Consider the following 16,079-nt stretch of genomic DNA (forward strand, 5'->3'; position numbering starts at 1 on the left):
GTTATTGAAAGGGGATCTATAATCACATGAAAGTATTGAATAAATGGACTCCCAATATCTTCAAATTTAAGCGAAGGATCAACAGTACCTAATTTTTTCCAAGTTTAAACATGATATAGTTTGAGAGAACCATTGAAAAGTAGTCGGGGGTATTGGATCCTTCCATTTAAACAAAATGGATCGCTTGGCCATTAATGTGACAAAGGCAATCATACGGTAAGCAGAAGCAGATAACTGGCCAGAGATGCTGGATGTAGAACACAGAACAGAACAGCACAGGAGCAGGGCCTTCTGCCCATGATGTCTGCGCCAAACATGATGCCGAATTAAATGAAATCTCTTCTGCCTGCACACGATCCGTATCCCTCCATTCCCGGCATATTCATGTGTCTGTCTAACAGCCCCTTAAACACTACTGTTGTATCTGCTTCCACCACCACCCCTGGCAGCCTGTTCCAGGCACCTACCGCTCTGTTAAAAAACTTGCCCCACACATCTCCATTAAATTCTCCCCCTCTCACCTTAAATTTTATAAAGCTGCAACATAACTTCCTGACTCTTGAACTGAATAACTCACCTAATAAAGGCAAGCATGGCGTACACCTTCTTTACCATTCTACCAACCTGTGCAGCCACTTTCAGAGAGCTATGGACTTGGACCCCAAGATATCTCTGAACGTCAACACTGTTAGGAGTCTTGCCATTAGCAGCATACTGACTCTTTACAATTGACCTTCCAAAGTGCAACACTCTCATTTGGCCGGATTAATTCCATCTACCATTTCTCTGCCCATATCTGCAACTGATCAATATCCCACTGTATCCTTTGACAATCTTCCACACTATCCACAACACCACCAATCTTTGTATCATCTGTGAACTCACTAACCCACCCATCTACATTTTCATCCAGGTCACTTATACACAGTAAATCACAAGCAGCAGAGGTCCCGGTACAGATCCCTGCGGAACACCACTAGTCACAGACCTCCAGCCAGAATAAATCCCATCGACCGGTCTCCTCTATGGGCATGTCAATTCTCATCCAAACGGCCAAGTCACCGTGCATCCCATGCATCTTAATCTTCTGGATGAGCCTACCTCATCAAACACCTTACTGAAATCCATGTAGACAACATCTACAGCTCTACCTTCATCAATCACCTTTGTCAGAAAAACTCAATCAAGTTAGTAAGACACGACTTGCCCTGCACAAAGCCATGCTGACTGTCCCTAATAAGACCATTGTTTTCCAAATGCTCATAAATCCTATCCTAAGAATCCTCCCCAATAGCTTCCCTGACAGTAATGTGAGACTCATCAGTCTATAGTTTCAAGGTTTATCCCTATTTCCCTTCTGGAACAATGGAACACATTAGCTACCCGCCAGTCCTCCGGGATTTTGCCTGTAGCTAGAGAGGACACGAAGATCCTAGTCACAGCCCCAGCAAGCTCATCTCCTGCCTCTCTCAATAACCTGGGGTATATTCCATCAGGTCCTGGGGTCTCATCCACCTTAATGTTCTTTAAGAAACCCAACATTACCTCTTTCTTTATCTCAAAATGCCCTAGTATTTTAGCACGCTCCACACTGAACTCAGTACCCTCTATGTCTTTCTCCTTGGTAAATACCAATGCAAAGTACTCACTTAGGACCTCGCCCACATCCTCTGCTTCCAAGCACATGTTCTGTCCTTTATCCTCAGTGGTCCTACCCTCTCTCTAGTTATCCTCTTGCTCTTGACGTATGTATAGAATACCTTGGGATTCTCTTTAATCCTACTTGCCAAGGACTTTTCATGACCCCTCCTGGCTCTCCTAATTCCCTTCTTGAGTTCTTTTCTGGCTTCTTTATGACCCTCAAGGGCTCTGTTTGATTTTAGCTTCCTAAACCTTACATGTGCTTCCCTTTTCTTCTTGAGTAAATTCACCACCTCTCTCAACATCCAGGGTTCCCTCACCCTGCCATCCTTGTCCTTCCTTCTCACTGGAACATCCCTGTCCCGTACTCTGTGCAATTGGTCTTTAAACACCCTCCACATGTCAGATGTGGACTTGCCCAAAAGCAGCTGGCCACAACATCACTGTTCCATGTCCTGATCCATGCTCTAAATCCATCACTCTTACCCCTAATACTCCGAGCATCAAACTAAACACACTTCAACCTGTCTGTCCCATCATATTCAATACCTTACTCCTGCCTGTCCTTTCTTACAGACTTACTGGTCATGACATCTAGTGTCTTCTCAATCCCTGCACTTTCTGACCTGGCGCTCTGGTTCCCATCCTCCTGCCAAACTAGTTTAAACCCTCCTGAGTAGCACTAGCGAACCTCCCGGCCAGGATATTAGTTCCCCTCCAGTTAAGGTGTAGCCCGTCCCTCTTGTACAGGTTGCCCCTGCCCCAGAAAAGTTTCCAATGATCCAAGGACCTGAAACCCTGCACCAGCTCCTCAGCCACTCATTCGTCTGTTCTATCTTTCTATTGCTGCCCTAACTAGCACGTGGCACCGGGAGTAATCCAGAAATTACTGCCTTCAAGGTCCTGCTTTTCGGCCTCTTTCCTAACTCTCTATACTCACTGCATAGGACCTCATCCCCCTTTCTACCCTCGTTGTTGGTGCCAATATGCACCACGACCTCTGGCTGCTCACCCTCCCCCTTGAGAATGTTCTGCAGCCACTCCGAGACATCCCTGACCCTGGCACCTGGGAGGCAACACACCATCCTGGTGTCTCTTTTGCGGCCATGTAATCCCCTGTCTGTACCCCTAACTGTCGAGTCTCCTATCACCTGACTTTACCCTTCCCTGCTGAGCCTCAGAGCCGGCCACAGTGCCACTGACCTGGCTGCTGGTGCTGTTCCCTGATAGGCCATCTCTCCCCAGCAGTATCCAAAGAGGTATACGTGGCTGAGGGAAATGGTCACAGAGGAATCCCGCACTGTCTGCTTCTACGTCTACCTTTCCTGGTGGTCACCCAACTACCTGCTGCCTGTGCTTTAGGTGTGACCAGCTCGCTAAAGCTCTTGTCAATGATGCTCTCAGCAGCCCAGACAATCCTAAGTACATCCAACTCCAGTGTCAGTTCCTTAATGCTGTCAGCCAAGGGCAGCTGGGCACACTTCCTGCAGGTGAAGCCATGGGGGACACTGGTAGTCTCCCTGATCTCCCACATCCTGGGGGGAGCATGCCACTGCCCTGACTGCCATCCCAGTGACTCTAATAGGAAGAGTAATTCTAAGGAAAACCTTACCTGCACTTATCCGATTTCTCTGCTCAGCCTTCTCACCGAAGCCTCTCAAACCAAAGCGTCAGCAATTATACTCAAGCACTGCACTTACAGCTCTAACACAGCCACTCCCAAAATGGCCACTCACCAGAGCCCGCTTCACTTTTACACCCACAAAAGCAACTTTGATAAAGTTGCTGGCTCCTTCCTCCCTGCTGCTCAGGCTGCTGGGACTGGGAACATTGGAAACGATATGTAAGGTTTAGGAAGCTGAAATCAGTCAGGGCCCTTGAAGAATACAAAGAACTTAAACAAGGAATCAGGAGAGTTAAAAGGGGCCATGGAAGGTCCTTGGTGAGTAGGATTAAGGAGAATCCCAGGGCATTTTATACATGTAGTAAAAACAAGAAGGCAGCTAGGAGGGAGTTTCTGCCTGGAGCCAGAGGAAGTGGGTGGGGTACTAAATTAATACTTTGCATCGGTGTTCACCAAGGAGAAGGACATGCAGGGTCGTGAGATCAGGGAGGGGTAGGTTGATATTCTGGGGCATGTTGATTTCAAGGAGGGGGGGTTGTTGGGTCTCTTGTAGAATATTAGGGTGGATAAGTCCCCAGGGCCTAATGGGATCTATCCCAGGTTATTGAGAGAGGCAAGAGAGGAGATTGCTGTGGCCTTGATAGAGATCTTTATGTCCCCTCTAGCCACAGGCGAGCTCCCAGAGGAAGTTCACCAGGATGTTGCCTGGATTAGAGAGTATTAGCTTTAAGAAGAGCCTGGAAAAACTTGGATTGTTTTCTCTGGCTGAGGGGAGACCTGATAGAAGTTAATAAAATTAGGAGAAGCACGGATAGGATAGACAGCCAGAGTCTTTTGCCCAGGGTAGAAATGTCAAATACTGGAGGGCACAGCTTTAAGGTGAGGGGGGAAACTGGAAAGGAGATGTGCGGGACAAGTTTTTTACACAGAGAGCGGTGGGTGCCTGGAATGTGCTGCCAGAAGTAGCGGTGGAAACAGATACAATAGCAATGTTTAAGAGCCTTTTACACAGGCACATAAACAGGCAGGGAACGGAGGGATATGGATCAGGTGCAGGCAGACAGGATTAGTTTAATTTGGCATCATGGCCTGCATGGACATTGTGGGCCGAAGGGCCTGTTCCTGTGCTGTACTGTTGTATGTTTTACTTACTCCAAGCTCAAGAGAGCTCAAACCAGTCTACTCAGTCTCTCTTCAAACGGCAAACCTGCCATCCCAGGGAGCAGACTCGTTAATCTTCAGTGCATTCCCTCTACACAAGTTTGTCTGCTTTTTTTCGGTAAAGAGTCTGATAAGACAAGATTTCGTTATTATTCACACATACATCGAAACACACAGTGAAATGCATCTTTTAGTGTCGAGTGTTCTGGGGGCAGCCTGCAAGTGTCGCCACGCTACCGGAGCCAACATAGCACGCCCTCAACTTCCTAACCCGTACGTCTTTTGGAATGTGGGAGGAAACCGGAGCACCCGGAGGAAACCCACGCAGACACGGGGAGAAGTCCTTACAAACAGTGGCCAGATTTGAACCCGGGTCGCTGGTACTGTAAAGCGTTACACTAACCGCCACCCTACCATGCCTCGTGCTTTGGCCTCATCTGGGAACCCACACAACCAGAGTGCAAGGATACCCATGTCACTCTGAACATTGGAGACACAGGAGACTGCAGATGCTGGAATCTGGACCGACAAACAATCTGCTGGAGGAACTCAGTGAGTCGAGCAGCGTCTGTGGGGGGGGAAGGAAATCGGCAACGTTTCGGATCAAAATGGCCACAATTTCTTTCCTGCCACAGATGCTCTTCGACTCGCTGAGTTCCTCCGTCAGATTGTTTGCCACTCCGAACATTAATCAGTCTCTCAGCACTGAAGTGTCCCTGTCAGGGAGTGAAGACACGCCTTCTGTGGCCGGATGAGATCTAGTGGGGAGGAAGCGGCCCCTGTGGCAGGACAAGGGGAAGTAGGGTTCAAATGCGCTGTTTGGCAGGGAAAGGACGTGGCTGGGAGAGAGAGAGGCAACCTGGGATGGAGGGAGTGACAAGGTTTGGAAGACCATCCGTGTGGCAGAGCAGGGGGTGTGGTGTCATTCTGTGAACAACCCTTTCTGCTGTGTGTCCTTAGCCATTTTAATAAGAAAGCAAACAGAACTGCCCCTTCTCTTCATCATCCCTTGCCCTGCCAAAGGGGCACTCCTTCCCTCCCCTGCCTTTCTGCAGCACTGCTCTGCCATACCCTTTCACACAGAGACCCTCCATCTCTCCCAGCCTTCCTTTGCCCCACTACAGGGGCACTTCCTCCCCCTTGGCCGGTCACACGGAGGCGCTCCCTCCCTCTCTGTATTCCTTGCCTATCGACTCAGATGAATGGAGAATATCCCACCGAGTTCTCCTGTTGTGCCGGACATCTTCCCGCCAACCGGCACCGCAAACAAATAACGTCGTTACCTGAAGTAAAACACGACGATGCCGGAGGAACTCAGCAGGCCGGGCAGCATCCGTGGAGAAAAGCAGGCGGTCAACGTTTCAGGTCAGGATCCTTTCTCAGGACTGAAGATAGGAAAAGGGGAAGCCCGATATATAGGAGGGAAAAGTAGAACAGTGATAGGTGGACAAAAGAGGGGAGGCGGGGTGGGCACAGGGTGGCGATAGGTAGATGAAGGTAAGAGATAGTGATGGGCAGGTGCAGGGGAGGAGGGGAGAGCAGATCCACCGGGGGATGGGTCAAAGGTAAGGGGAGAGAGGGAAAAAAGGGCTAGGAAAGAGAAGAAGCCTGGTGGGTGGTGGTGGGTGTGGGGAAGGGGGGGTGGGGATTACCTAAAGTGGGAGAATTCAATGTTCATGCCGTTAGGCTGCAAGGTTCCAAGACAGAAAACGAGGAGCTGTTCCTCCAGTTTGCGCTTGGAATTCTCCCGGCAGTGGAGGAGGCCGAGGACTGACATATCAGTGATAGTGTGGGAGGGGGAGTTGAAGTGAGTGACGACGGAGAGATGCAGATCGCGGTTACGGACGGAGCGCAGGTGTCCTGAGACACTGGGAACAGAAATGGTTTCCCTTCCCAGGACAGGTGAACAGCGACACTGCCCAGTGTCTGCGCCTGGGTTATCGGTGGGGGTGGCCCCCTCCTTCACCTCACAGGCCCACGTCCCTGCCTCTCTCCTATCCTGACCAGCCAGCACCAGCAGGTGGCAGACTTGACCAATGTATGGGACTTGCTGCACCCATTTCGATTTGAGGCAATCTTTCAGTTCGAGCAAAAACCTAACCCCTTGCACAGACCATCCCATCTCCCAGCGCTGCCGGTATCCCTCTGTGCCCTCTCACCTTAGATACCAAACTAATTCCCACTTGTTCCCACAGTTTGTTTGAATATCCTACTTTGCTGATGTACCCAATGATCTAACATTGGGATAACTCTCCCTGGAGTCAAGCCTACATTTCTCCTGCTAATCTTAGAATTCTCCCTTTGACTGAGCTATCCAACTAGTTCCACTCCCCTGCTCCTTCTCCTCAATTCTGCTTCCTCTCTCCCCATCCCCTCTCCCCCCACCCCCACAGCTCCCACCTCCCTGTCAGCAGGGCAATCACGCTCACACCTGTTGGCTCTTCCTGATCCTCAGGGCACCAAAAATAAGCATTACAAAACACCGGTTAGACCACACTTGGAGCACTGTGTGCAGTTCTGGTCACCACACTGCGGGATGTGACCGCACTGGAGAGAGTGCAGAGGAGATTCACCAGGATGTTGCCTGGATCAGAGGGCTTTAGTCATGGGGAGAGATAGGACAGGCTGGGTTTGTTTTCCCTGGAGCGAAGGATGCTGAGGGCTGACCTGATGGAAGTGTATACATTTATGAGAGGCACAGATTGTGTAGACAGTCAAAATCATTTTTGCATGGTAACAGCATCAAAAAAAAAGATGGCATCATTTTAAGATGAGTTTTAAAGGGGTTCTGAGGGGTAATTCTTTGAGTGTAACACTTTACAGCGCCAGCGACCCGGGTTCAATTCCGGCCACTGTCTGTAAGGAGTTTGTACGTTCTCCCTGTGTCTGCGTGGGTTTCCTCCGGGTGCTCCGGTTTCCTCCCACGTTCCAAAGATGTACGAGTTAGGAAGTTGTGGGTGTGCTATGTTGGCGCCGGAAGCATGGCGACACTTGCGGGCTGCCCCCAGAACACTCTCCGCAAAAGGTGCATTTCACTGTGTGTTTCGAAGTACATGTGACTAATAAAGAAATCTTATCTTATCTTCCACACAGAGCCCAGTTGTTATCAGATACAATCTCTACATTTAATTGAGCATTTAGACAGACAGTTAACTGGCGGGGCGGAGAAGGACATGGTCTGAATGCAGCAAATGGGATTAGTATGGATGGGCATGAATGTCAGCATGGACGTGCTGGACCGAAGGGCCTGTGTTCCTGCTGTATGGCTCGGTGACTCTGTGAGAAGCGACGGAACGCCCAAGGCTGGTTCCGTCATTCCCTTCAGGAACAGCAGCAGCTGGAAGGGGAGTTGCCGAGTCCCTCCGATTCTCTGCTGACCGCATCGTCCAGCAGATGTTGCTGAGATTTGCCCATAAACTGCTTGAAGCTCTGAAACTGCTGAACACTTTGGTCTGAAGCTGCTCGCTCTCTGCAGACTGCTGCCTTCCACCGCGCTGGCCCTCGGTCAGGACTGAAGGGGAGCAGGCTGCCAAACGAGCTGGCGATGGGGAGGCAGAGGATACGGGACGCTGGACTTCATTAGCCAGGGCTTAGAATATAAGGGCAGGGGGAGGGGGTACAGCCGGGGTACTGCATGCGGTTCTGGTCACCACACTGCAGGAAGGACGTGCTTGCACTGGAGAGAGAGTTCAGAGGAGATTCACCAGGATTTTAATTTTTCTTAATTTTTAAAAAAATTTTATTTACAGCGTGGTAACAGGCCCTTCCGGCCCAACGAGTCCGTGCCGCCCATTTTTAAACCCCAAATTAACCTACCCGTACGTCTTTAGAATGTGGGAGGAAACTGGAGCACCCGGCGGAAACCCATGCAGACACGGGAGAACGCACAAACTCCGAACCCCGAACACTGGCGCTGTAATAGCGTCGTGCTAACTGCTACGCTACCATGCCACCCTATGTTATAGTTACAGAGGCATGGAGTGTACAACACAAAAGCAAGCCCTTCGGCCCGATTTGACCATGCTGACCGAGTTGCCTGTCCATGCTAATCCCATTTTCCTGCATTTGGCCCATATTCCTCTATTCCTTTCCTATCCCTGTACCTGTCCAATGCTGTGATTGTTCCCGTCTCTACCACTTCCTCTGGCAGCTCGTTCCATGTACCCACCACCCTCTGTGTGAAAAACTTGCCCCTCAGATCTCCTTTAAACCTTTCCCCCTCACCTTAAACTATCAGATGACTCCCCTACCCTGGGAAAAGACTGTAACTATCTCTCCTATCTACACTCATAATTTTATAAACCTCCAAAATGAACCTCAGCCTCCTGCGCTCCAGTGAGAACAATCCCAGCCTATCCAATCTCCACATGTAACCACAGCCCTCCATTCCAGGCGACATCCTGGTGAATGCGGACATATTCAACCTCTCCCTGCTTCAATCTCAGGTTCCCTCCTGTTTTAAGAAGACCACTATCATCCCGGTACTGAAGAAAAGCAAAGTAACATGCCTCAATGACTACCGACCAGTGGTTCTGACATCCACCATCATGAAGTGCTTTGAGAGGTTGGTCATGGCACCCATCAACTCCAGCCTCCCAGACAACCTGGACCCACTGCAATTCACCTATAGGCGAAACAAGTCTACAGTGGATGCCATCTCCCTGGCCCTACACTCAGCTCTGGAGCATCTGGACAGTAAAGACACATATGTTAGACTATTGTTTATTGACTACAGCTCTGCCTTCAATACAATAATCCCAAGCAAGCTTGTCACCAAACTCCGAGACCTAGGACTCAACACCTCCCTCTGTAACTGGATCCTTTTCTTTTTCAATCTTTTTATTAGTTTTCAAATTAGTACAGATTGATATATAGCATCAATATTCATACATGTAATACAAAGAGATCAGGATAACAATCATAGCATATATAATCATAAAGAACAAACAAAATATTAAAAAAATCTGTAGATCCAACGATCTCTTAGTAAATGAATATAATATAAAAGAAAGGAAAGAAAAAGATTTATTATATAAATTTAAGAAAAAAACCCAAATCAATAAAAAAAATTATAAACAATATAAACTAAACAAAAAAAAACTTTTTAATGTAACTGGATCCTTGACTTTCTAACAAACAGCCCGCAATCAGTGAGGATAGGCAGCAATACCTCCAACACGATTATTCTCAACACTGGTGCCCCACAAGGCTGCGTCCTCAGCCCTCTACTCTACTCCCTATACACTCACGACTGTGTGGCCAGATTCTGCTCTAACTCCATCTACAAGTTTGCAGATGATACCACTGTTGTAGGCCGTATCTCAAACAGCGATGAGTCGGAGTACAGGAAGGAGATAGAGAGCTTAGTGACATGGTGTCATGACAACAACCTTTCCCTCAATGTCAACAAAACAAAAGAGCTGGTCATTGACTTCAGGAAAGGGGGCGGTGTACATGCACCTGTCTACATCAATGGTGCTGAGGTCGAGAGGGTTGAGAGCTTCAAGTTCCTGGGAATGAACATCACCAGCAGCCTGTCCTGGTCAAATCACATAGATGCCACGGCCAAGAAAGCTCACCAACGCCTCTACTTCCTCAGGAGGCTAAAGAAATTTGGTTTGTCCCCTTTGACTCTCACCAATTTTTACTGATGCACCATAGAAAGCATCCTATCTGGAGGTATCACGGCTTGGTACGGCAACTGCTCTGCCCAGGACCTCAAGAAGCTACAGAGAGCTGTGGACACAGCCCAGTGCATCACGGACACCAGCCTCCCCTCCTTGGACTCTGTCTTTACCTCTCGTTGCCTTGGCGAAGCAGCCAGCATAATCAACGACCCCACCCACCCGGGACATTCCCTCTTCTCTCCTCTTCCATCGGGTAGAAGATACAGGAGCCTGAGGGCACGCACCACCAAACTTCTACCCCACTATTGAACAGTTCCCTTATACGATGAGATGGACTCTGACCTCACGATCTACCTTGTTGTGACCTTGCACCTTATTGCACTGCACTTTCTCTGTAGCTGTGACACTTTACTCTGTACTGTTATTGTTTTTACCTGTACTACCTCAATGCACTCTGTACTACCTCAATGTAACTGCACTGTGTGATGAATTGACCTGTACGATTGGTTTGTGAGACAAGTTTTTCACTGTACCTCGGTACAAGTGACAATAATAAACCAATACCAATACCAATCTCCTCTGCACTCTTTCTAGCACTACCACCTGTCGACCAGAACTGCACACGATATTCCAAGTGTGGTCTAAACAATATCTTGTGCAGCTGCAGCATGGTACTCAATACCCCTGTCTATGAAGCAAGCTAAACACCTGAGATGGAACGTTTCAGTTGTGAAGAGGGAATGGCAGGGCTGGGTCTGTTTTCCTTGGAGCAGAGGAGGCTGAAGGAGGACCTGATAGAGGTGTACAAATACGTAGAGTAGATAGTAAGAAACCTTTCCCCATGGTCGCAGTGTCTAAGACCAGAAGGCCAAAGTTTAAAGTGAGGAGTAAGAAGTTTAGAGGGGCTCTGAGGTAGAATTCTTTCACCCGGAGGGTGGTTACAAACTGGGACGTGCTGACTAACATTTGGACAAGCATTTGAACCGCCAAGGCTCAGTAGGCCATGGACAAAGTAATGGTAAGTGGGCTTTGCATGAATAGGTACCTGATGGTCAGCAGGGACATAATGGGCCCAAGGGCCTGTTTCTGTGCTGTGTGACTCTATGACTGGGCCCTTGCTCGAAATGGCAGCCGTATTTTAGTCCCCATAGAACAGCACCCAAAGGATGATCCAACCTTCACTCAACGGGAAGGAGCCGACAGATTTCCACAACACCTTTCGAGACCACGGGGCTCCCCAACAATGAGGTACATTCAGGGCTTAGTTAGGTCGGAATGTGGTTGGGTTGCAGACAATTTGGGCACAGAAAGATCCCACAAACAGCAAGCAACGTTTCAGGTTGATGACCTGTTAGAACTCTCTGAATTTTCATTGCAATGAGAGGTTGTCAGCCGGGATTTAAACCTGTTTCTCTCTCCACAGCTGCTGCCTGACCTGCTCAGTGTCTGCAACATCCTTTGTTGCTTTACCGGTTGGTTGAAGGATAACTGTTTACAGCAACACTTCGGAGAGTTCCCCCACTCTTTCTTCAGACAGTGTCCTGCCATCTTCTCTGCTCACCCGAGAGCACCTCGGTGTAATGGCTCATCTGAAAACCAACACCCCCTCTGTACTGCGGCACTGGTCTAGAGTCACAGAGTCACATGGCAAAAGATAGTCCCTTAGGTCCATCATGTCCATGCTGACCACCAGAGGCTCATCTATCCCAATCTGAATAATCCTGGGTGGCTGGGAACTGGGGTGGGATTTGAAGCCATGACTCCCTGCCGCAGAAATGACCAGCATCTGGAGAGAAAGGGTAGGAAAGAGAGGAAGAGGTGGTGGGGGAGAGGTTAGCAAGGGAACAGGACAAAATAAGAAGCTGGGAAAGATCCTACTAGCCAGGGTCTTCACGTCCCCTGGGATCCATTCCGTTCTCTGAGGTCACTCCCCACCCTCCCATCATCCGCATCTCCGGAGACACAAGCTCTGCCCCTTCTCCACCCGACTTCTCTAAGGTCTCAATAAGATAAGATATCTTTATTCATCACATGTACATCAAAACACACAGTGAAATGCATCCTTTGTGTAGAGTGTTCTGGGGGCAGCCCGCAATTGTTACCACGCTTCCAGCGCCAACATAGCATGCCCACTACTTCCTAACCCGTACATCTTTGGAATGTGGGAGGAAACCGGAGCACCCGGAGGAAACCCACGCAGACACATGGGGAGAACGTACAAACTTCTTACAGACAGCAGCCGGAATTGAACCCGGGTCGCTGGCGCTGTAATAGCGTTACGCTAACCACTACACTACCGTGCCTGTCGTTCAGCTCCCTGCCCCCCCGAACTGAGACCAGGAGAGGTTTCTCCACCACAGAGGCTACTCAGTCGGGGAATTCACTCTGGGCCGAGGTCAACAGAGGTTTGGACATTGATGCAGTGAGGAATAGCGGGACCTGAAATATGGGACTTACTGATTGGTGGAGCAGACTGCAGGGGCCAAATGCCATTGGCCCATTCTGGCCATTCTTTCTTCTGGGACTATCCCTCATAGAATCATAGAACCATAGAACAGTACAGCACAATACAGGCCCTTCGGCCCACAATGTTGTGCTGACATTTAAACCTCGCCTTCCTTCTAACCCCTTCCTCCCACATATCCCACTATTTTAAATTCCTCCATATGCTTATCTAGCAATCTCCTGAATTTGACCAATGTACCTGCCTCCACCACCACCCCAGGCAGCGCATTCCATGCCCCAACCACTCTCTGGGTAAAAAACCTTCCTCTGATATCTTCCTTGAACTTCCCACCCATTACTTTAAAGCCATGCCCTCTTGTATTGAGCATTGCATCTTTTGCGTAGAGTGTTCTGGGGGGCAGCCCGCAAGTGTCGCCACGCTTCCGGCGCCAACATAGCATGCCCACAACTTCCTAACCCGTACGTCTTTGGAATGTGGGAGGAAACCGGAGCACCCGGAGGAAACCCACGCAGACACGGAGAGAAGATGATCGATCGACTGAACTACCTCCAGTGGAAGTATAATCCCTCCCTAACCAAGACCAAAGCTGTACGCAGAACTCCAAGAGTGTGAGAACTTAAGGCAAAACTTCCTACCTTTTGTACTTCATTACTGTCTCTGACCAGTGCTCGCTTTAGTGCAGATGGTCAAGAAGGTATTAGTATTGGTATTGGTTTATTATTGTCACTTGTACCGAGGTACAGTGAAAAGCTTGTCTTACAAACCGATCGTACAGATCAATTCATTACACAGTGCAGTTACATTGGGTTAGTACAGAGTGCATTGAGGTAGTACAGGTAAAAACAATAACAGTACAGAGTAAAGTGTCACAGCTACAGAGGAAGTGCAGTGCAATAAGGTGCAAGGTCACAACAAGGTAGATCGTGAGGTCAGAGTCCATCTCATCGTATAAGGGAACTGTTCAATAGTCTTATCACAGTGGGGTAGAAGCTGTCCTTAAGTCTGGTGGTACGTGCCTTCAGGCTCCTGTATCTTCTACCCGATGGAAGAGCAGAGAAGAGAGGATGTCCCGGGTGGGTGGGGTCTTTGTTTATGCCGGCTGCTTCACCAAGACAGCGAGAGGTAAAGAGTCCAAGGAGGGGAGGTGGGCTGAAGGGCCTGCTTCTGTGCTGTACGACTGTGTTGGTTGACCCTCTGCACCCCTCCCCCAACAAAAACATAAGAAATGGGAGCAGGAGTGAGCCCATTCCCCCCCCACCCCCACCAACCCTCAACCCTGGCTCCATCATTCAGTAAGGTCATGGCCAATCTATCTGGGGGTCAGTCCATTTTCCTGTTCCTGTTAACCTTTGACCTTGAATCTATTCACGGATTCAGCTCCCACATCCCTCTGGGGTTAGAGAATTCCAGAGGTTCCTGACCCTCTGACACAAGAACTTTCTCCTCATCCCCACCTCAGCAGGACCACCCCTTGTCTGAAACAGCAGCACCTTGTTCTACACTTCCCCACCCCCCGAAGGAGAAACTTCCACCTTGTCAAACCCCTCAGAATCCGTGAGACCACCTGCCATTCCCTAAATCAATGAGTGTGGGCTCAGCCCTCGCAACCTTTCTCCATAACGCAACGCTTTTCACCCAGGAATCAACCCGGTGAACATTCTCCCAAATGCATCCAATACAAGCACACCCTTCCTTGTAGAAGCCCAGTATTGTCCACACTCTCCAGGGCTGGTCTTCCAACACTCTGCGAGGTTGCACCACGATGCTCTTCCTGCTGGGAACCATTGTACTCACAATGAAGACCAAGATTCAATTTACCTTCCCAAGGCATTTTTTATGATTATGTAAAAACGTTGCAATTATCTAATATAATTGAGCTGCCAGAAGAAGTGGCAGAGGTGGGTACGATTACAATGTTTAAGAGACACTTGGACAGGTCCATGGATAGGAAAGGTTGAGAGGGATCCGGGCCAGAGACAGGACTATGGGAATAGCAACTTGGTCAGCATGGATGAGTTGGGCCGAAGGGTCTGTTACCCTGCTGTATAACTCCATGACTCCAATATAGAACATGTATCTGCTGTCTTAAGCTCTACCAAGAAAATCATTGCATTTGCTTAGGATATTCGTATATCACCATGGTATCAATTATCCAGTTATAAGCGTTCCACCCGTGAACAGTTTGAGAGGCTGTTACACAGGACCCAGCCCCTCAGTGTCCGGTGGCAGCAGGACCCCAGACTGTGGCCCTTCCCCACCGAGCTTTGCAGTAGCTCGGTGAGTCCCTCAGCACGTTCTCCTACGCCCTGGAATGTGCCGGCCAGTAGCAGTCACTTGCAGACATCTCCTTGTACTGAAAGACCACTGGGTTTCCCCTCTCACCTTAAACCGATACCCTCTCGTTTTAGACACCCCCCCCCACCCCCCACCCACCTTGGGAAATAGACTGTGACCATCCACCCTATCTCTGCCCCTCATGATTTTATAAACCTCACCCCTCAGCCTCCTACGCTCCAGGGAAACCAGTCCCAGCTTGTCCAGTCTCTCCTCATAACTCAGGCCCACCAGTCCTTGTGGATCTTTTCTGCACCCTGTCTAGTTTATCTGTCTTCAGTCAAACTAATGCAACGTGTTTGCCTGGGTTCTGTGCAGGTGGTCCCATGTGTGAGCTGGGCGTGCCACGTGCAGTGATAACCCTGACTGAAGCATCACCACGCGTGTAAATCAGGCTGTGACAGCCCCACCGAGCTACTTCATTACAATCGGTGCGTCTGCTGCTTGTCTCGTTATCATGCTAATTTAAGATTTTAAGATATCTTTATTAGTCACATGTACATCGAAATACACAGTGAAATATATCTTTTGCATAGAGTATTCTGGGGGCAGCTCGCAAGTGTCGCCACACTTCCGGTGCCAACATAGCATGCCCGCAACTTCCTGACCCATACGTCTTTGGAATGTGGGAGGAAACCAGAGCACCCGGAGGAAACCCACGCAGAGACGGGGGGAACGTACAAACTCCTTGCAGGCAGCGGCCGGAATTGAACCTGGGTCGCTGGCGCTGTAAAGCGATCCTCTGTCTGGCCCGTGGACAGAACGATCTGAATTTGTCCCAAGAGTGGCTGGAATTGTTCACCATTTTACCCGCTGTCCCTCTCCCCAAACTTCCAGTCAAGGCCGCAGATGGTGACGTCACCAGGCCTGGTAATGAGGTGGCCAGGTAATTCTCCAGTCAGTGATCAGTGGAGGTAACTGGGCTTGGTTAGGATGGTGCCAGTACCGTCACCTCACTGCCGTTGTGTGGAGATTGTTGGCATAAAATGCAAGTGCTTCAGGGGGAACCTCACTGTAAGTCGTCCCCCCCCCAACTGACTGGCTGGTCCTCCAGTGTCAATGTTTGCCCTGCTCATCACCACGAGACGTCAGCTGTTGTTTATGGGTTGGAGGTTGCTCCCAGCCAACCAGTTAGCAGCATCTGCTGCCCACTGCTCTTCGAACCTAGAACCTGGAACAGTACAGCACAGGAATGGGCCCTTTGGCCCACAATATCTGTGCCGAA

The sequence above is a fragment of the Pristis pectinata genome, chromosome 33, assembly GCF_009764475.1.
Source record: "Pristis pectinata isolate sPriPec2 chromosome 33, sPriPec2.1.pri, whole genome shotgun sequence".
In the NCBI taxonomy this organism is placed as follows: domain Eukaryota; kingdom Metazoa; phylum Chordata; class Chondrichthyes; order Rhinopristiformes; family Pristidae; genus Pristis; species Pristis pectinata.